Source organism: Balearica regulorum, chromosome 6 (genome assembly GCF_011004875.1).
Source record: "Balearica regulorum gibbericeps isolate bBalReg1 chromosome 6, bBalReg1.pri, whole genome shotgun sequence".
Classification (NCBI taxonomy): domain Eukaryota; kingdom Metazoa; phylum Chordata; class Aves; order Gruiformes; family Gruidae; genus Balearica; species Balearica regulorum.
In genome coordinates, this window is record NC_046189.1 from 4,559,178 (window position 1) to 4,580,573 (window position 21,396).

A 21,396-nucleotide genomic window follows, 5' to 3' on the forward strand; every position below is an offset into this window, starting at 1 on the left:
ATGGTGAAGTTGCAATTATTTATTTTGTGCATTTCCTGCTGACTGAGATTACTGCACCATCCAAAAAATGTCAGTGTATTAGAATAAAATACTGATAATGACACGACAAAGTAAGAGGAGGATGCAGTTCCATCATTTGTCATTGAGTTTTTGCCTTTTGGGTAAGCAGAAAGACATTAAGTTTTTAAGCGAAAGCATGGCATTACTGAAAGCCTATCTTCAATTTTCAACAATTAGATGATTTTTCCATTAGTGAAGTATTCCAAATTCCATTTAATTTACTTAACTATGAAATGCATACAGTCAAGTTCTTACTGTTTAATCCAACAGCAGCTAAAACACTTATAAACATGTTCAAAAATTTGGATGCATGGAGTTTTATAATAGAAATGAAAAATTAAGTGACTTCTCTGTAAAAACCTGAATTAAATTGTATTATTTTGTACTACTAGGTTCTTTAAACATCAATAATAATAATAATGAATGAAAAGGTCACACTTCCAAGTTCCACAGGACCTTTATCCAAACTCTATAAAGGCAGGCCTTTCAACAAAAAAAAGATTAAAAAATAATAATTAAAAGAGTTAAAAGTGAAATAAGTTTTCATGTGTCCACTTATTAGCGTATGACAATTCATCATACTAGATGTCATCTTATTCAAGCCTAACAAAGCCTGGAGTAACACTGCTATGATACAGTTAGGGGACTAGATTGCTTTCTGAGAAGTCACAGGGTTAACAACGTACCAGTGTTCTGGCAATCTACTCCAAACTGTAATTAAACTGACTTCTGCAGTGCTAAGGAAGACTGCCGTAGCTTATATTCAGTGGCCTTCAAGAACCATATCAATACACCAACATAACTTTACAAAGCTCAAAAGTCTCCAACCTATAAAAAGTAAAAAAAAAAAAAAAAAAAACCAAAACACCACACAACACCAAAACACCCAGACCAGAAAACAAAGACACAAAAACCCCACCCCAAACCCTCACATAGATTGAAATATAACATGAATTCATAAGCAAGCAAAAAATATTTACTCACGTGGGGGGAAAAGAAGTAGTAATACATAAAACTCTTAAAGGAATCAATGAAACAAAAAAAGCAAAAGCCAAAAGATGTTATCTAACCATGAATGACTTCTAAACTGGCAACCACAGGTGTGAACTTCCACCCCAGTGAAGAGTCCTTAGCTCAAGTGAATTGCTGGCAGAAGCACTCTCTGGTTCTACAATCATAAAGTCACAATAAAAAGAATAGATTTTAAGAGCAAACAGAAAAAAACCCAACATCCCCCTGGTTTTGAATTGCCTTCCACAGCAGCTTTCTTTTATTGCTTACGGGTTTTGTTGATTTTTTTTTTTTTTTTTGGCTAAAGTATTCTCATATATTCAAGTCACATATTCAGTCACACAAAATAAGACTTAAACCAACAAAGAAAAAAGGCAAAACCCAAGCTAATTCCATGAAACTTGCCATAGAATCATAAGAACCGCCAGCACTAGAATTAGCTTACCACAAATATCTGGTGTTTAAAGAGTGTATATATTATAAGTAGGAGAACAACTGATTTAGAGCTGCATATTCCCTACAGAACAACAAACTATTCTGCTTCTTAAAGCCACTGTCACCCGTTCAAAAGCAATGGGCATCTTTCATCTGCAACAGCAAGTATCCAGGTACAACTTTGGAGGACTTTCATTTTAATGAAATTAAATTAAGCAGAACTTACATATTAATAAGCATTGTAATGCCTTTATGAAACATTCTTCCCCTCCAAACAAACAGCCCTATTATACACGTAAGACAATCCTTACAGAAAATTTGTATTAATCTTCAGAAACCTAAAGCTTGTATAGTCTACAGACCCCTACATCTCTCTCACTGTCTACCAGTGTCCAGCTTTAAAAAGATGGGAAGGGAAGGGAAAGCAGGTATAGCAAGAAAATTGCAAAAGGGGGAATAGAGAAATAAAGGGGAAAAAATAGGGACAGCAAGCAAAATGGAGAGCTAGAAATGCAATCCGCACAAGCAATGAGGGAAGCAGGCACTGTGTGAAAAGTAATAGTGGGCAGAGAGCCAGAAAGGGAGAGGCATAGAAGGGAAATACAGAAGGCAACAGGGTACAGGGCAGTGTTGGTAGAAGAGCAAGAAGTTTCAGGGATGCAGACAGCCTGAAAGGAAGATGGAGACAGGGACAGGAAGGAGGCAGGCAGAGATTTGGAGAAGCATGGCAGGGACGGGCCCAGACACAAGACTCACCGCACCTCCTGGCGCTGATGGGAGACCTTCACTGTCCCGGGCTTCTCTCTCTGCCCCTTCTTCCTCCACAGTGACAGCTGGCCAACTCTCACCCCCAGCAAGTGGTGGGTGCCTCGACGCTCCTCTCCCACGAGGCTTCCAGGACAGACAGCAGCTCACACACACGTGTGATGGAGGCACCGAGCTCCCGGCGCTGCGTGCTGCTGGTGCATTCTGTCAGGGATTGCTGGGAGGGATCCTCCCTCACCACAGGGACCGGCTGTTCCTTGCTGGAGGCAGCTGCCTGCGGCAGCCCCTTCTTTTCACTCCTCAGCCATCTCCCAAGGTGTAGGCGAGCGCAGGCAGCCCCTTCCCCAGCTAGGGCCCTTAGCACAGCAGGGACAGACCCTCCCCAGTGGCTGCTCAGGGGCTGCCATGGCCCTCCCCCACCTGCCGCCTTTTTAAACCCTTGGCCCAACCCCACCCTCATGGGTCCCACCTGGGCTGCCCAGCCCCAGCCCACAGCTGGAGCCCATCAGGAGGCAGCGAAGGTTTGTCATCACAAATCCCAGCCATGCAGAAGATGTTTGTGGCCTGAAACTTCCCTCAGCAGCCCTTTCACAGCCCCGCCAACGCTGGGGCTCTGCGCTCACCTCGCCACCTAACAGCAGGGCCATCCTCACCCTCAGTGGCTGCACCCAGGGCTGCCCTGGCCCTCCCCCACCTGTTACAACTATCTTGCTAACAGATACTCTGTCACCTGAATTTTGTCAGCTTTTCCATTTTCTCAGAATAAGCAGCTGAGATTTTTCAACTCCTGTGCCTTTTGTGCCATTTAATTCACAGAAGTTCCCAAATGCCTTGAACATCCAATTTTTATAATGAAAAAGCTTTCATTTATCATCCAATCACCTTCTGCTAACACTATTCTATTACTTTCAAACGCAATAAGAAGTATAAAACACTCTGTGGGGCTTATAACAGCATGGAATGAGAACTGTATTAAAGCTGGTGCCTCTTGACCCAGAAAAAAGTACTCCCTGATTGTACCTTTCACTCGGGGTAAGAACTGTCAGTCAGTCCGCTCAGCAAAAGAGTGAATCGCTCAGGAAGCAGCAGGTATTTAGGACTTGCAAAAGGGTTGGAAACATGTGAATTTTACGGCAAATTAACATCTTAAATCAAGTTTAAAATTGGGTTTATTATTTTGAAATCCTTCACTCAACTGAAAGGTTCTGCTGATGGTACAGGTGGGTCACAAAATCAAAGCCAACACAAAAAATAAATTCTAAATTTGGTGATAAAAGTGAAACTGTAGTTCTAAATTAAAAGACTATGAAAGCTACCGACAGCGCCCGACTAAAGAGCCTCATGTGACTTCATTTCGGCAAATCTAACACAGCTCAAAGGGCTATCTTTTATCTAAAAAAGATGGCTTTCAAACCAATAAGCATCCATCAATGTGTGCTTCAAAGTATACCAAAAAATTTTTTTCAAAGACAGAAAGGACAGCAAAGAGCAGCTCCCAGTGCAAAATTAATGCTGAGGTGCTCAAAAAGCCCACAAACCTGACTCTGTTCTTAATAAGGTGCTTAGACTTGTTACAGCCGTATGTATCAGTGCTCCTTGTTCTTCTCTGCAGAACAGCATCGCACTGTCTCAGAACAGGCCTGACCTCAACAAGAGAGAGGAAAGCAAGTAGTCATAAAGAAAGGACACGTAAATGAAACTATTCAAGTTTCTTAACTTTATCTGGTTAACTGTAGCTTCCCCAAACAGGGCAGAACCAACAAACAACCCCAAAGAACCAATTAAAAAGGGGCTGTAGAAAGAGTCACAAAGAGGTTTTATGCAATAGAAAAATCATCAGCAGGCAGAAAGGCAAAAAGAAGAGGGATTAGTGTCCTCAAACTTCATTCTAAATTAGACTAGAATAAATTAAAGTGCTTGACACATATTCCATGGGAAAACTTGAGTCATCAACAATTAAAAGCAACCTCCCTTTGCAGACTACCACACAAGATTCAGCTGAAAACTTCAAAATGGTACACAAAGTAGAAGACCAGAAGAATTGATATATAAGACTTTGACAATAAACAGCAAAAGTAAAGAATATAAACTTTGACAGATGTTGTAAGACATGCCTCTCAGCATTGTTCAGGTATTCTCTGTCTGTCGAAAAACCTGACACTACACTATACTGCATGTTTTTTCCAAAGACAACAGCAATGACTGATTGGAAGTAACGGGAGTACAGACCAAGGCATGATTACAGTAATGTGGATGAATTTAAAGATCATATCAGCAATCCACAGTCTATTTAATAGTAAATTAAGGATTGGAAGACTGCTTAGTTTATGACTGGTAAAGAATACTCATTTATGCTATGGGTCAAAGTGGTAATCTTCCTGCAAAGATGCTGATTCTGTGCGGAGGTCAAAGAAGCCTAGACCACTACGTTTCCTAAAAATGAGAAAAAAAACCCCAGTTCTCCCAAGTTTCTTACTCAAACTGCCTCCTGTATCATTCAGCCTTTCAGCTTGCTCAGGACTGATGCAGATAAAATCCTCATATCTAAGTTATGAACACTCCCAGATGTATAGATGAGGGGAGGATAACCCTCCAAACGATGTATGAAGGGCTTCTCTTCTTGGGTGAGTTTTTCCTCTCAGGCTTTATTTTGAAATGGTTCCCTCCCACTTTGTTATTTATAAATCTTAATGTTATCTAAAAATTCTTTAATTCATATATTTTGTGCAGATAGGGAAAATAAAATGAGTATAAATGGGCGGTTTATCTTTACCATGCCTCTTGTGAATTTCTGTCCTTCTTCCATCAACAGATAATGTTTAATCTAGTAAACTTTGGCATAATTTAAAATAGCACTAGTCTCTAAAGTCTTGCAGATCTCTTGCATTTGGAATGCTATTCTTCAGGGAACCCATTAATCTTCACAAAAAAGGTCTCAAAAGGCTGTATTAATTAACAGATCCAAGTAATCTACAAAAACTGAAATACTGCCAAAGCACTCTGCATGTACTCCCAGCTCATTAAAAATACAAAAATCCTCAGTTTAACATCAAATAATTCCCACAGGACTTTCAAAAAAGCTTACCCATGTATGATATTTAAAAATTGTTTTAAATGCTAGGGAAATATACTATGATTTATTATCACAATTACACATAAGAAGCCTTTCAGAGCTATGGTTCTCACGTAAGTTATAACTGTTACTACATGATAACGTGCTTCATCGGTATGTCCTTTCCATATGAATTTTGTGCTCCCGCTCCCCCCCTGCTTTTTTTTTTTTGTTCAACCTGTCCCAAAGGAAGAGATTAGCAAAGAAATGGCAAAAATGTAAACCAGAAGTTGTTTCTCCCAAACTTGAATTTCGGTAACTACCAGAGCCACTCCTTGCAGTCTGACAAAACTTTCCCATCAAGATTTACAATACTGAGGAAGTCACACTACATGTGTTAGTAAACAGTTACCTGGAAAATGACACTATAGAAAAACCTCAAAGTCCTTTTCTGTTGTTGATCCTTCTCTCACCACAGCCTTTACTAATCAGTGGCCACAGTTATTTGTTTAGCTATGCCAAATTTCACAAATATATTTGAAATGGTCCCAGTTGTCTTCCTGGAGATGTTATCTTCATCTGACTGTATTTTTATCCATCACCAAAAATAAAGGTATATAGTAGGTAGTCATACTTTCCAGGGTAAAAGAGATAAAAATTCAACTTTTCCTTATCAATCCAATCACAAAAAGCATTCATAAAATTACAACAGAAACAAACTCAACCTTACACCGTGATTGATATGAAGTCTACAGAGGATGAAGAGCTCAAGAAGTGATACTAAAATATGACAGGAACTTATCCTGAAGAGATGAGGCAACAAACAAGGCCAAGTGGGGTTTCATTTAAGCATAAAAACAGGTTGAGAAGGATGCCCACGGAAATTATTTTTAAATACTTAGCACCTGCTGTTTAATTCAGATGGCTCTTGAGAACTCTTATCAAAAGAATGGACTCAGAAGATTTCAGTGACTATCCAGGTTTTGCCACCATACTCCCAACTCTATTCTATTCAAACTACACCAACTGCCATATTCTGTTTTGCCCTCTCCTTCCTCCCCGTTCCCCTCACACCCCCGAACATGACAGTTTTGCCTGTGTCCAAAGTTCCCAACTGCCAGGTCACACGACTCTATCTAGTCATTACAAAAATTCAGGCATTAAACTAAGCAATCTCTACAATTTCTCTACAATCTGTCAAAGATAAAGCATGTCTTCTTTTTAAGAAAGAAACAAACAAAAAAACCCAAACCAAAGCACCAATCCAGAAGACTTAAAAACCTTGTCTAGCCCTATCATCTCTTGCTTTCAAGTTTTCTACTTCTTGGACTGTGTCTTGACTTTACTCTCTTAAGAGAGGGTATTTACAGTACCTCTTTGTCTGCATTTTAATCAAAGGTTTTCGGGTTGGTCCTTTCTGCAAATACACACTTAAAACTTGTACAATGGAAGTATAAAAACTGCAATAGTGCAGACTTTCTCACAGATATTCACATGAAAAGGACATTCAAGTACTCTGCTGAACAGTGAGTTTAAAGTGCACAGAATATCACATATTGAAGTGCACCATTACATCAGGATATGACACGCATTGCACTGTAAGATACAGGATAGTTTAAATCCCCGAAGCATACACTGCAGCGTTTTGCTTTATACCATAACAATATGCAACACAAAATGGGGTTGAAGGACATTTCAGTATTAAAGGTACCAATTATCATACAAGCAGTGTAAAGCCCTATGTCATTGTACAGCTAGTGAGTTAAAAATCAGTCCCTAACACCTCTTAAATCAAGCATTACCACTTCATTTTCTGAGGCATGCTGAGTGCCATGCATGTTTAAGTGCTTGCCGGTACATCAGGTTACAGTGTTAAGGTATTTGTTTCTATTTTTCCCTATTCAGAAACTCAGGGCATTTATTTTTAGACACACACACCAAAAAAACCTCTGGCTGATCTCAGTGGCCATCAATCTTTCTTCATTTACTGGTGTCTTGTTTGTCCTTTCCCTGCCACTGTCTATCTTCTGATAGGTAACTGATCCATTCAAACACTGTTCAAAGCACAGAAAGTTTTCTTTTCCTCGCCTCCCTCACTCCCCCTGAAGCCAGCCAGTAACACTGCAGTTCATATTGCACTTTGGAGTAATTAAAGATACAAGATGCTAGATACTATAGTTTGAAAAACTACACAGAACAGCACCAGAAATATTTCTTATTGCGTGAAACAACAAGTGCTACTCATTTTCTGATTGATAGTACCTCTTCTTTTGAAAGCGAATAGATAAATATGCACATATTTTACTAAGACATTTTTGTAAGGAGGGGTACATGAAAATAACAGTGCTTGGGAAAGCACTATAGTATTTGGCAGCCATTGATTCCTGTAAAATTTTACCAACCACCTTAAAGATGCCTTAAAAGTTGATTTACAGTTGTTTAGGCAGCAGAATTAGGAGGTTTGGTTTCCCAGTACTTTCAATCCATAACTCTGAAACATGTAGAAAACCCACACAAATACCAGACAGAAGCATGGGAATGTTATTAATTTTAAGTTTGAAAACCCAAACATCTTAATTCAAAGACACTTAAAAAGAAACTATAACTACTCTACAAATGAGACCAATAAACCACTCTGAATGAGTTTATTGGGGGTGCCTACACCAGGGATACCACACAGCTGCACCGGAGAAGCAGCAGCAGCCACTCACCTCAGACCGCTGCGCCCCTCAAAAGCTACAAAAACTACTTCTATGACCTCGCACGGTCTTGAGGTTTGGTTTGCTTACTGAGCATTTGGTGTCAGAGCACTTCTCTAAAAGATTAGGTAAAAGAGGTGAAAGAGTATTCTGCTAAGTAACTAATACAGCAAACCACAAAGCAGACAAGAGCATATCAACATCAAAGCACCCCTGAATAGCAATTTAATGATATTAAGATGTAGTGATGACACAATGAGCACGAAAACAACAAAAGCAACATGCAGCCCACAGCCCACTCTACATGCACACTAAGAACAAAGGAGAAAGGTCCAATCGGTAACCAAAGTCCAGTTACTCACCAGAAGTTGGTGTTAGAAAATAATCAGCATTCATCTGCTGAAGCAAATAATTTATCAAGAAGACATGAAAATAGTCTTACTCCATTAACCATGCCTAAATTTAATAAATCAGTATTCCTGGTTTGTGGAGAGTTTAGCATCGTGTTTTCCAGGTCAGCCTTAACACACGTTAGGTGTTACCACCGTTCACCCTCCCTCCAGCTGCTCTGCCATGTCCCTCCTGCACTGGGGCTGCTGCCCGCCACCCAAGGGAAGCATCGGTTCATTAGTTCATTGATCTTGCACGAAAAGGGGCAGGGAAGCTTGGAAAAAGTCAAGTAAGTAAACAAATACCCCCTACCTCCTTTTCAAGTCCATTCTGGAATAACTGGGGCAGTTTTCACAGGATTTTTGGCCAGCTGGGGGAGGGAGGGGAAAACCAGCCAACACCACCCCACGATACTAACCTAAGGCTTAGCTGCCTCTGTTTCAGAAAATCATTTCAGGTGCTGTGGGCGTGTAACTGTCCAACTGTTCTTAATGTTTAGTGAAAAATCTCTTGGAGCTGTGCACTTTTCAAAGCCGGCCTTTCCAGGGGAATCGAGGTCTTTTGGCCACAGGAACATTGAAAAGACTTTTGACAGATATTTGCGTGGAGGGCTGTCTCTCTTCCTTAATTGCTACTTCTAGGATGTGGAATAACTTGTCATGCAGTCCTAGGTAACAGGGTGGTGGGTTTGGTTTTTTTCTTTAGTTTGTTGCTCTCAAAGCTCTTCCATTTCAAAGACTATTTTACAAGGAAAATATTTTTGAGTATCAGCTAGGAATACTTCTGATATTTTCCTTTGTAGGAAAGCACAAGCTTGTTCTTTTCAATACAATAAATTAATGGAAATGATTAAAAATAACCTCTGTTCCTGAATTAATTTTTAAATCAAAATATAAAAATAAAGCAGGCCAAAAACCCCTGTCTGCAGATACATGGACAACTCTAAGGAATAAATTCTAATAAAGCAAACTTGTTTAGTTCTGGACAGTCTCTGCCTAAAACATGCCATTTCACATACAGGTGGTTTTATTTTTAAGGAAAAAAACCCCAACGACAACCAAATAAATATCAACAGTACAGAAGCTCTGTCTGAAATAGCCCTGATAAATGTAGAAGCTTTGGTTTCCAGTGTTGCAGTCCATTAACTTTCATGACTATGAACACTCACAAGGAAACGAGGACGATCATGGCCTTAGACAGACATTCGCCTGGTTGACATTTTTATTTTCAAATGCAAATGTCTATGTCCCAAGGGACTGGAAATTGAAATCTTCATCAGTGTTATTTTGATTATAAGTTAGACTTATAGATCTAATTTGTTCTGAGACAAGAAAAAAGATACAAGAAAATCTGGCAAGTACTATTCTAGCAGTTAGTATCAATTAGTGTAAAATGAAAATCAAGATGTTCTTTTCCCTGGCTTGACAGAAGCTGTTTGTTACTTGCTTACCTCAATAGATACTTTGTCCTACACTGATGAGTGAAAAATCTTAACATGACTTTCATGATGTAGTTTAAGACTGAACTAAAAACTCCATAGATTTTCAAATTTTAGCAACATCTACAATTAGGATGATATCTACAGAACATGCCGAGCACCTCCAGGGAAATTGAGTCATTTTGTCCAAGCCTCTGTATGGGAATTGGTCTCTTCTGAAATACAGATGGTGGTTTACACACTTGCATACTAGCTGCTGAAAGCTTGATCTGAATTAGAATTTGAGCACTTAAGTGATAGAGGGAAGTTTGCCCCTGAAGCTGAGCACCGCCCCTGAAAACTTCCACATTAGTGAAAATATTCAATAAGATTATTACAGCCATACATCCGCTCCATTTCGTAGTTCCCAAATCCCTAGTTAGGAATCTCTTACTCCTTAGCTGAACTATACAGAACCTCCTGTAGGTTAGAAACACAAACCAATATGATCTGATTATGTAGCTCAAGACATTTTCTGGTTTTATGCCAGTCCTAATTAATTATAACAGCAGCAATTAAAGTCTATTTGGTAAATAAACCCATAGCCATAACTCATCACTGTCATACATCTTTCACCTGCTAATAAGTACTTGTTTCAATACAAGGACATACTGTCATTCTCACAGACAGCAAGAACAAAACAAAAGCACCCATTACAGGCAGTGCACAGCCTCTTATGTTTATGGCATCTCCTTCAAAACAGAGTTTTAAAATCTATTCCTGGCAGCGGAATGTTATTCCAAGCTCTGTTAACTACAGCAAGAAACATATACATTCATGGTGTAAAATACTGCTATAAAATCTGGCATCAGAAGTGAAACTACTGAAAAGGTGTGTGGGGGGGTTTGGCTGTTTTTTGTTTGGTTGTTTGTTTTGGGTTTTTTTTAAAGGCAAACTTTGGTAAAGCACTCTAAATATAAAGGATTCTCTATCGCTTGATTTTCTGACCAATTGCATTTGGACATTTTATAATACCATGCTGGAAACTCTCCAAGGAGAAGGTTCTGAAAGATTAAGAATGAAAAGCAGGAGGCGAAGAACAAGGAAGGAGTTGTGTTGAGAACAGGCCAATAGGTGAAACAAACTTTTAAAAGGCAGTTTCAGCATTTCAAGTCATAAACCCAGGGGAATTTACTCTCCTCCCACAGGACTTGAACATGTTTTTCAACATTTTTAAACCTTCACCTTTCAAACTGAGCTCAGCTCTTACTTTTTCTGTTAACCTTATCAACAGTGGCATAGCTCAAAGTGTATCAATACTGATATTTTCAGAATTTGCCATGAAGAAAATATTGAAATTAAAATGGAATGAAAAGAAAACCATCACCAGGAGTGGGGAAAAAAAAAAAAAAAGAAGAAACAATATGTATGTTTTGTGAGCACGGTCAATATGTACACTTTTGCATATGAAAAAGATGAAATATGAAAATACACAGGCACATCTGCAGATGAGACAGCAGCAGAAGCGTGGAGTAATTCCCATAATCTGATTTATAAGGAAATCAAAAGGTCAGCATGTAGCAATCATCCCAGATATTTCCAAAACAGGGTATCTTAAGTTTCATTTGATTATAATTTTGTCTTCAAAGTACAGCTCTGTAATACAGTGTATTTTCAAGTGCAAGACAACTGGCACTTGTTCAAGACTGCAGAGTCCAAGGTACTGACATTGTAACCTTGGAGATGCTTTTTCTGGGCAGTTCAGATCAGCCCCAGAGGGTGAAACCACAAGCGAGTGCTGCCTTACCTTACCTTTTAGGCAGGCACACCTGATAAGCGTAAAGAAAAGGCAACTCTTCTTATTTTAAGCAGCGAACTTTGTCCTGTGTCCCGTCTGGTCTTCATGTGGAGCGTACAAAATTGGCTAAGACCATTTATTACGCTTTTTCTTTTCCACTCTCCTAGGCAACAATATAGAATTATGTGTCTTTGTGGAATAATCCTGACCATTTTGTGACAGTTTAGACGTTATTCCATGATACACAAAAGATAGTATCTGAAAAAATGCTACAATGGATATTAAAAGTTAAGTTTCATCTTAACCATACTGAAGCACAAATGACGAGAATGTCTGGAGGGAGCAGTTTGTATCGCTCTTGGAGTGACTCCATCAGCTCAGTTTTCACAGATATTTCTCCTTATTGCTCTTTTGTACTTATGAACTTTCATTCAACCATGCGGCAAGTTTGCCCACAATTCAATAATTTTTATATTTTTTTTTGGCCTGCTGGATATTTACTGACTCAAACGCAAGAGTAAGTACACCTATTTTTTTCTCTCTATTTCTTATCTTTGTCTTGCTTGTCTTCAGAGATACTCCAGCTACTAGAGTTCAAGTACTATGTTCATTTTAATAATTGAAAACCTCCTGTAAAAATATTTAGACAGCGAAAAAACAACTGAAGGTTTTTTTAAACTTCAGATATTAACACCCCACAAGCCGTAACACCAATATGAGATTTTTCCAAACTGAAGGGATTTGGAGATAAAGAGTTATGCAAACAGAAACTGCCATGTTTATGTACCAATGTGTTAGTGTTGTATCTCTAAAGCATTGCGACCGTAAATACCCAAAACCTTTAGTGATTTTACATTCAGGTTATGAAACTGGCCTACAAATGAATAGTAGGTGATTTCAGTTTCCATCACCTCAGCCAATAAAAAAAGGAATTGCTAGTACAGTAGGTTTCTAATACACACACACCATCATTCCACAGGTCAAGAAGCAGGAAAGATCAGAAGCATTACCAGATGAATTTACAATTTCTACAAGACAGAATCAAAGAGAGTGAAAAGTGCTTTACGGTATTAATTGCAATGCATTAAATGTTTTGGCAAATAGAATTCCTCACAGCATGTGCAACCTCACACGCTATTTCAGAGCAGCAACTGATTTTTGTAACATTATGCATCATTCCTGCATTCATGTAAGTCACTTCTATCTATTTAGCATATATACATTTTAATTTGGCATTATATTTTCAGTATGTTCCACTTCGTTTTTCTCTATCACAATATATTATGCATTGAGCACTGGTTCTCAGAAACACTCAGCAATGCTCCTTACTTTCCCACAAAACAAACAGTTTATCTATAGGCTAACTGGATATATGCTGCTGATTCTGATATTTATGAAGTCTTGGAGTGACTGCCTAAAAACTTTACTTTAAAAAAAAAATTATTTTTCCCAAATATATATATTTCTTTACACGGAGAAATTAATTGCTAAATATGAGAAGACTTAAAAACTGACATACGGAATCAAAAGAAAGTTCTCAGATAACCACTTCCACATTTCTTGACAAAGAATAGTTCTAAAACTACTAAAAAAAATAACAAAACATGGTTAAAAAATATGGGTGCTAAAAATATAACAAAAATATAAATGGATTTTCAATTTACAATAAGATTTCAATATTGTACATTAATTGAGGATCTTTTTGCATCTAGCTGTTAGAATTGCATCAAACTCAATGAAGTGTCAAGACAGGTACTATACACCTTTTGGAAATCCTGGAGTTTAGCATTTTTCTATTCTAAAAGAGATTGAGCGGTTTTTTTTTAAAAAAAAAGCACCCAACACATTTCCACAATGTGAATTCCCTCACTGAAATTAGTATCTTTTTTAAGCTCACCAGAAAATTTCATTTTAATAAAATCTCAACATCATGTTTACACTTTAGAAAATAAATTTATAAATAAACTTGTTTTCAAAATAACTTTCTTTAGGCAAGCACTTCATCCCATATGACAAATGTCACAACAATTTCAAATTTTTTTAAATTTTTTATAAATTACATTTGTTCAAAGTAAGCATACTTCAATTTAATATTTAGTTATTAGTGTATTTGGTGTTCAGAATATTTGGTTCACCACAGGCTTGCTGTTTTCATCTAAACACGTACCAGAAAATTACTAACCCAACCTATTCAACGCCTTTCTTGTCCAGACTATTGGGAATAAAAAGAAAATAAACCAAATTTAGTAGAGCTGACAGTTACGAGGCATCATACCTTTCGGTCTATGGAGAAAATTCAAGAGCCTTAATAAAGTTAAGACAATATCTTTTTACAATCATGTTTTTGTAAACAAATACTTCCAGGTTTTTCTGCAAAGTCTGCTTCAAAAACGACGAAGGTAAGTAGTAAAAATAAATATATACTGTATGCTCTCCCTCTGCTGCTGACCTTCCCTGAAAATTTTCTGAGTTTCTGAGAAAGATGCTTGCTAACAAAATTACAGAAATACTCAGCTCATTTCATATGTGCACCATAAAAGAACACAATATTACTTCAAATTATTACTGCTAGGGTTTCAAGCTGCCCGTTACGGTGATGGGCAATGCCTTCCCACAGCAGTAAGCACTTGTGGCCAAAGCTGCAGACAAAGCTAATGAGAAATATAAAGACTTCTTAAGACTATGATAGCCCAAAAGCTTATAGAGAGGAAAAGGAAGGAACATTTACCAGGGACAAAGTGAGCAGGGGGGAAGAGGCAAATGTGGAGCTAAGGGAACCATTTACTTCTCTTGTTATTACTGTGTTAGACAGAAAAAGCTATAAATGAGGTTGCGAGGGTCGTAGCCAGGAGCTGTGCGTACATACTGTCACTGCAGCAAGCCCTCACAGAGCGTATCAAAGTGTGATCCACACAGTTCTCGTTGATTATTCACGGAGAGCTCACTTTTTCTCCTTATTAAACTGCATTACAGGGAGCTAAACTACATTTGACATTTTCCTGTGAGTACTTCTTCCATATAAACTGCATTAAAGCTGATACAGAGACTGTACGATAATGAACAGACTGAAGTCCATGAAATAATCTCTCCGTTACAATGTGGGCCTTAATGCAGAAAGAAATTAAGAACTTAATTTCTATAGGAAACAGTGATACTCTGAAATCGAAGGTTAAAGCAGTGAACTGTGACTCGGAAGACATGAATTTAATTTCTGGATCTTCTACTTAGGTAATCTTGCAGGAATTATTTCACATGAGGATAATACCGCCTCGCAGGACTGTTGGGGAGATAAGTGCGTGCATGAGGTCTCAGCTAGCAGGATAGTCAGACCTGCATGAGCACGTACACAGATATACATGCCTGTTCTGTCTTTACTGCACATTCAATCTAAATTAAATCTGCGCTGCCCACTGCAGCCTGGCACTCTTCACTCCCTGACTGAGCTTTTGAGTTTCCCATGCCGGTGCGTGCAGCTGAGGCTGCAGGCATCCGTGTTTGAGAGCTGCTCAAGCCCAGGCTGTGGGAAAGGACCTCGGTGCCAGTCCGTGCCTGGCATCGGCCACCCGTGCTCCCACAAGGACAGAGAGGCAGCTGGGGCAATAAGCCAGACAAAGGATATTCTTCCCATCCCACTGTAGGTGCTGTTAGGTGTACCCACCGTGCTTGGTGGCTTTAGGGTTATTTGTCACTTGTTCTTTGGCAGGAGGATAAGAACTTCATTTATTTGCAGTGTAAACACACCTTTATGCTTCTCACAGAGGCCAACGAAATGCCTTTTCAGTCATGGGGAAAGGAAATTAATTTAATTTCCTATGCTGTAAAGATAGACATAATAAATTAATTATTAACATTAATTTAATCCTAACATACTTGACAGGATGTATCAGATAAAGCTAAAGATTTAAAACACCACAAATCCCTCCTTCCTGGAAGCATACAGACTGATCTGTCCAGAGCGACCCCAGCAGAGTTGCTCGATTCTCCCTTGTGTCCGGAAGATGCACTGAGTGACTCTTGTTAATTCTACATTTAACCACCTCTTGCATTAGCTCCTTCAAAGATATTCAAAGGTTGTTAAAATGGGGAGAGGGAAATAAAATAGGAGAAATAGGAATTTCTTTGCATATATACAAGGTAAGATAAGGATCAACCCAAGCTTCCACTCATATTTCTTCTACTTTTGAAAAAAGACAGAATTTGAATATTTCAAGAGAGGCAGAATTGAGTATTTGAATATTTCAGCACAGACAAAAATCCAATCCTGCAACTACACTGTCTACACTTATTCACATACATCTAGAAGTATCATTAGATATATATAATTTATACATGTTTACATATGTGTTTATGTGCATTTCTGTAGATAATTAAATCACAGAATGCTTGAGGTTGGAAAGGACCTCTGGAGGTCATCTGGTCCAACCCCCTGCTCAAGCAGGGTTACGTAGGGCCAGTTGCCCAGGACCACGGATGGCATCATGGCCCTCTGGTATGTCACCCACTCCTCCCATTGCAGTGCCATCTGCAAACTTGCTGAGGGTGCACTCTGCCCCATCACCCAGACCATTAATGAAGAGGTTGAGCGGGACTGGACCCAGTACCAACCCTTGGGGTACACTGCTAGCTAGTGGCCTCCAACCAGACTTTGTGCCACTGATCACCACCCTCTGCACCTGGCCATTCGGCCAGATTTAATCCACCTCACAGTCTGTAAATGCAAGTCATACCTAGATAGTAAGGGACTGAGTATTTTTATATACAGGAGAGACTCACTTGCTTCATCTTTGACCTCAGTATTATATATTTAAGTTGAAGAAATAATTAAGGCTTGGCTTTTGAAGAACAGTAACAGAAAAGGGATATCTACAGTTCTAACAAAAAAAAGTTAATTCCTTTTATAAATCTTTGAAAGATTCAATATTATAAATTATTTGCTTACAGAATTACAAGGACATAAATTGGTTTTAATGGAATGTCTACGATCTGATAATAAGGGCCTCCTCTCCTAAAGACATTTTTAGAAAGGTGCTCTTTTGTCTCAGCCAAATTATATAAATGTTTTGAAAGAGCAAACATGAAAGATCACATGCTGGGATGGTTGGTCCCATAGAAATACACATGCCTCCGGGTTCCAGAGCAGTTTGATAAGGAAAACAAATTCTATTCTGGAGCTAAATCTTAGCTGTCAGAGATACAGCTTTGAAATCCACACTTTTAAAACCCCCAAATTTCCTTTTAACAGTCATGGACTTGAGTCTGAAGCATGCAATGGAAACGAGAATTAATAAAATAGAAAACCAAGTGAACAGGAAAAAAAACAGCCAGGAGGCTTCTGAATCACAGAAGTTGGAAGGCAAGGAGTGTCACACTGCCCCAGCAATCCACGGAAGACATACTCCAAAAAGCTTCAAAATCTGCTTTGCTGGAGCTAAATTGATCAAAATGGCTACAGCATGAGTGGTTTGGATATGCTGTAGCTACTTTGTATGCCATATTGCTTTAAAACCAGGTATAATTTCCGTAGGAAAACTAAGCAGCAGCTAATATTGTTAATGCAAATCTCTGATTCACCGTGGCTACTCATGCAAGAAATCAGCACATGATGGCACAATTAAGAAGTTTTACTGTTAATGAAAAAATGTAGTTTAATAAAAAAAAAATTCTTTTCTAATGCCTGAGGGAGGCAAGAAGAGGGCTTAAATAATTAATAAGGATTTTTGTACCTCCCTAATTTTTTCTTCTACAAAAAATTTCACCACATGAATTTTGGACTTTGGATCCTCTGTTTTCTAGCTTGTGTTATACGAGGACACAACATGATTCATATGACCGATCACCTCTCGGTAGATGGACCCTATTTTGCTTGGCATCATTCAGACATGGAACAAAATGACATTACTTCACCATCTCTAAGACAACAGAGAGATGGAAACAAATGGGCAGAACACGGGAAAAAGGGAGACAACATTCGTCAGTATGACAGGCAGCAGTCTCAGCAAACCATCAGGATAACTGTTGTCAAAACTCCACAGGCATCACAAGAAAGAAGAATATCAAGAAGTGACAAGAAAGACTATGAGAAAGTTGCTTTGAGATGTTTAATACAGAGCTCTTTCCAAATGGGAGGGGCAATGGAAAAAACCTGCCAAGATGTTTCCTTAAAAACAATCTGCACTAATTCTGTTACTTCATTTATACACAACCCAATCTTAATGGCCTGCTCTTTCCGTGAGCAACTCTATGAAAACAAAAGTGTGAGAATGACATAGAAAACTGAGAGGTATGTCTAAAAGGGACTAAAACAGAGTACAGCCCAGATATCAAAGTTTGATCGACACAAGAAAATGCATGGTTCTTCACACTACTGCCAAGTTCTCTCTGCCTCATCACCTTACTATACAAATGGAAAACTTGAAACCCTAAAGAGACAACACAGATCAGAATCATCTTTTTACAGCAAATTCAAAACTATAAGCTATTTCAAAAGAAGTTCCTCATCTCAACACTCAGAGAATTCTCTTTCCTGCAAAGATTATTCGTCTATGTGCATGTATGTGTGCATCTGTGTGTACCTGTACACATGTATTCTTATATTAAGAAGAAGAAAAGGTAGTAGAGGTGAACTAAAAAGGGAAAGAGTACCGGGTTTTCAATAATTTCTGTGCAGTCTTACCTCCATAACTTTGCACAAGGCACTACAAGACTAACTTTCATTTCAATTTGCAAATAAGTCTCGTATAATCACTTACACAATTTTATGCTGCAAGTCAATTTGCATGCTTCCCAAGGAGGTAAGTTTTTAAAAATCTTCTCTGGAATCCACTGATAAAAAATGCGGGAAACTAGTATAATAAGATATAATGATGAATTAGTCCCTGTACAAAAGTTATCTTTTACTGAGCCCATCAGGAAAGCCTAGATAATCACTAAACATTTTGTATTTACTTTTCATTATTATCTCCAGCTTCATATTTTTACTGTGCCTAGGCAGAGCATTTACTATTCTTTATCTTTTTCTTTTACAAAATATCGAACATGGATAAAGGATTTGGGAACATCAGGTTACACGTAAACAAGAATAATATACGCTACATTTTCTATTTATGCAGGTATACTTATGAGGTAAAGCATCCATTTAAAATATTAGACCACATACTTTATGAATTCTACCCACAATCAAAAGTGGCATTTTTACAGCAATTACTATACACGATAAGCATCAAATAAGCTTTGAAAGGAGAATTGTAACCTCTGTATGTGAGGCATGGGAGAGAAGGAGGAAGAGAAGACGATGACATCTTAAACAAAATTAACAAAAAAGACAAAGTGATGGAGCCATCACTTGTCATTCTGCTCGAGTTAAGGGGTATTGAAAAAGGTCATAATTAAACTGCAAATAGCCAGTATTTTCACAACACTGTTTCTGGTCTGAGATTGAAACAAGAGAAATAGAATTATTTTCTATTTACAAAATACATATAGTATATGTACTATACATATACTATAGTATATGCACTACATATAGTATTGTACTAATCAAAACTCTCACGCCACTACTGCTGATTTTTCAGCTGCATCTTAGATAAACATCTCTCCAAAACAATACATGACATTTTGCTATTTTCCAACACTGTACTACCCATTAAAAATGCACTGAGTAATGTTTGCACGGGCATCTTTCTTTTCCCAAGTGAAGACAATATAAACCATGGCAGATGTAGTATTGCATATGGTGACTGTAGAAGTACCTTCCACGGAAAGCCATGCAAATCCCTCGGGGTTACGTGAAAGGTGCCGACAGCAGGTGAGGAGGAAGTGAACAGTAAGCAAGGAAGATTGGGAAGATCATTTAGGCATTATAGATCTTACAGTGATTCTTGTAGGCAGAATAAGATTTACCAGGACATTTAAAAGGACACTGGAGAAATGTGAGCTTAATGCAGAAGAGGAATGCCTATGTGATGATTTGAAAAGTGGGAAGCATTCAGCTTAGCAGAAAACAAACATGGTTTCACAGGGGATTTTTTTTTCCCCCCTCCGCAAATACGACTTTCAATGAATGCTGATGAACGTCTAAACAACTAATCTACATCAGCTTTAAGGCATGTAAAACCTGTGAATTTGGATTTGCAGTGGCTCCAGTTTCTAGAGAAGTGTAAACGGAACTAGTAACATACATACATGAACCAGATTCTGTTCCTTTTGATACACTGGTTCTGGTGAGAAAAACCTAAATCATAAAAAAGCAAATTTGGTCTCCTAAGTCAATAGAACATTTTCCATCTATTTTATGAACTACAAGAAAGAATTAATTCTCACTAGTGGATACTGATTTCCACCTTCTCTCTGTAAAATCAAATAGATAATCATAATTACTATAAATACGTTTAGTGAAAGTTCAGAATTTCTTTAAATGGGCCATTTTTATTTAATTCCCTATACAGATAATTTAATCTAAGTCATTCTTCTCTGAAAAACCATGATTTATAACCTCTTGGACTTCCAAGGAAAGCCAGATTCAGGACTGAATATCTGCTGTGTTAAACTGAAAATGATAACCCAAGCTCTGTGCGCATTAGCTGTGTGCCTTGAGATTGGATTTATAGCATCTAATAAGGTATGAGCTCCATTTGAAGCTCTTCCCAAAAAGTAAGAGCATTCACAACTTCTCTGCCCTCTTTGAATTCTTAGCCACCTACAGCCAATAGGGTACTAAAAGCGACCCTTTCTTTAACAGAGAGATCTGTTTTCTTGAAACACACGGGAACCTCAGTACTTCTGAGGCTGTTACTCCTCTGTCAAATTTGTTTGAAATTGGGAAGGGTGTTAAAACAAAAAATACTGCAGGACATGCTGTCAAAAAAATGCCTACCTTTAGTAACCCAGGCTACAACACAGCCTTTAGCATTAACAAGAGAAACAAAAGCCAGTCTTTCTTTTCAGTCACTTAAAAAAAAAAAAAAAGTTTTTACGTAGTGGTATTCAGATGGGAAAAACTCTTTGTTAATTGAAATGACTATAAATTTTAAATGCTTTTTTCAGACACTTAAAGAAATGAAAAGTTCAATTACATTGTTTACCTTTTTTTCAAGAACACTAAAATTCTCCTTTTGTTCTTAACATCCTTTTATATTTTTACATTTTTTTAAATAAGCATCTCAGTTAATGTTAAGAGAACCATCCCAGGCTCTCACTGTCATTAAAGCATTATCTTTACATGAAACTCAACATCATATTGCCAGTATATGAAATTAAATACACACCTTCACTGTTGTTTTTTTCAGTTTAGTTGCTGTTTCTCCAAGTTCTAAAGTGTTTCCAAATAAGTTTAAAGACAATATTTTTTATTTTTTTTTTAAAAAAACCCACACACCATTCTTGTACCTAGTGTTCTTCAGATAAGCCCAATAACCCGTCAATATTTTGGGTGGATTTACTGCACCCTCCTCAGAGTAGCAGCACAGAGACGCCAGTTGCAAGTATTCTTTCCCGATTGGACCAATATGACTATATAGTACAGGAGAAACTTGTTCAAAATATTATCTTATAAAAATAGGTTAGGGATTAGCCAGACAGAAAACCTGAATTGAGCATCTGAGAGACTAAACAGAAGCCTGCCCAGCTCAGCCAAAACTCAAAGCAGTACGGTAGATGTTTACTACAAAATACGGGCAGGCACCAAAAGAAAGTATCTGTGACCTTTGCATTGTAATTATTACATGTGTAGATACTGTTTCCATTTTCACAGACGAGATTTACCGCACACCCA

General features: G+C 38.1%; 1 protein-coding gene across 1 annotated transcript in view; it reads right to left on the reverse strand.

The window, feature by feature from the left end:
- Nucleotides 1–21,396, reverse strand: part of SPAG16 (sperm associated antigen 16) — a 404,854-nt gene that overhangs the window by 319,335 nt on the left and 64,123 nt on the right.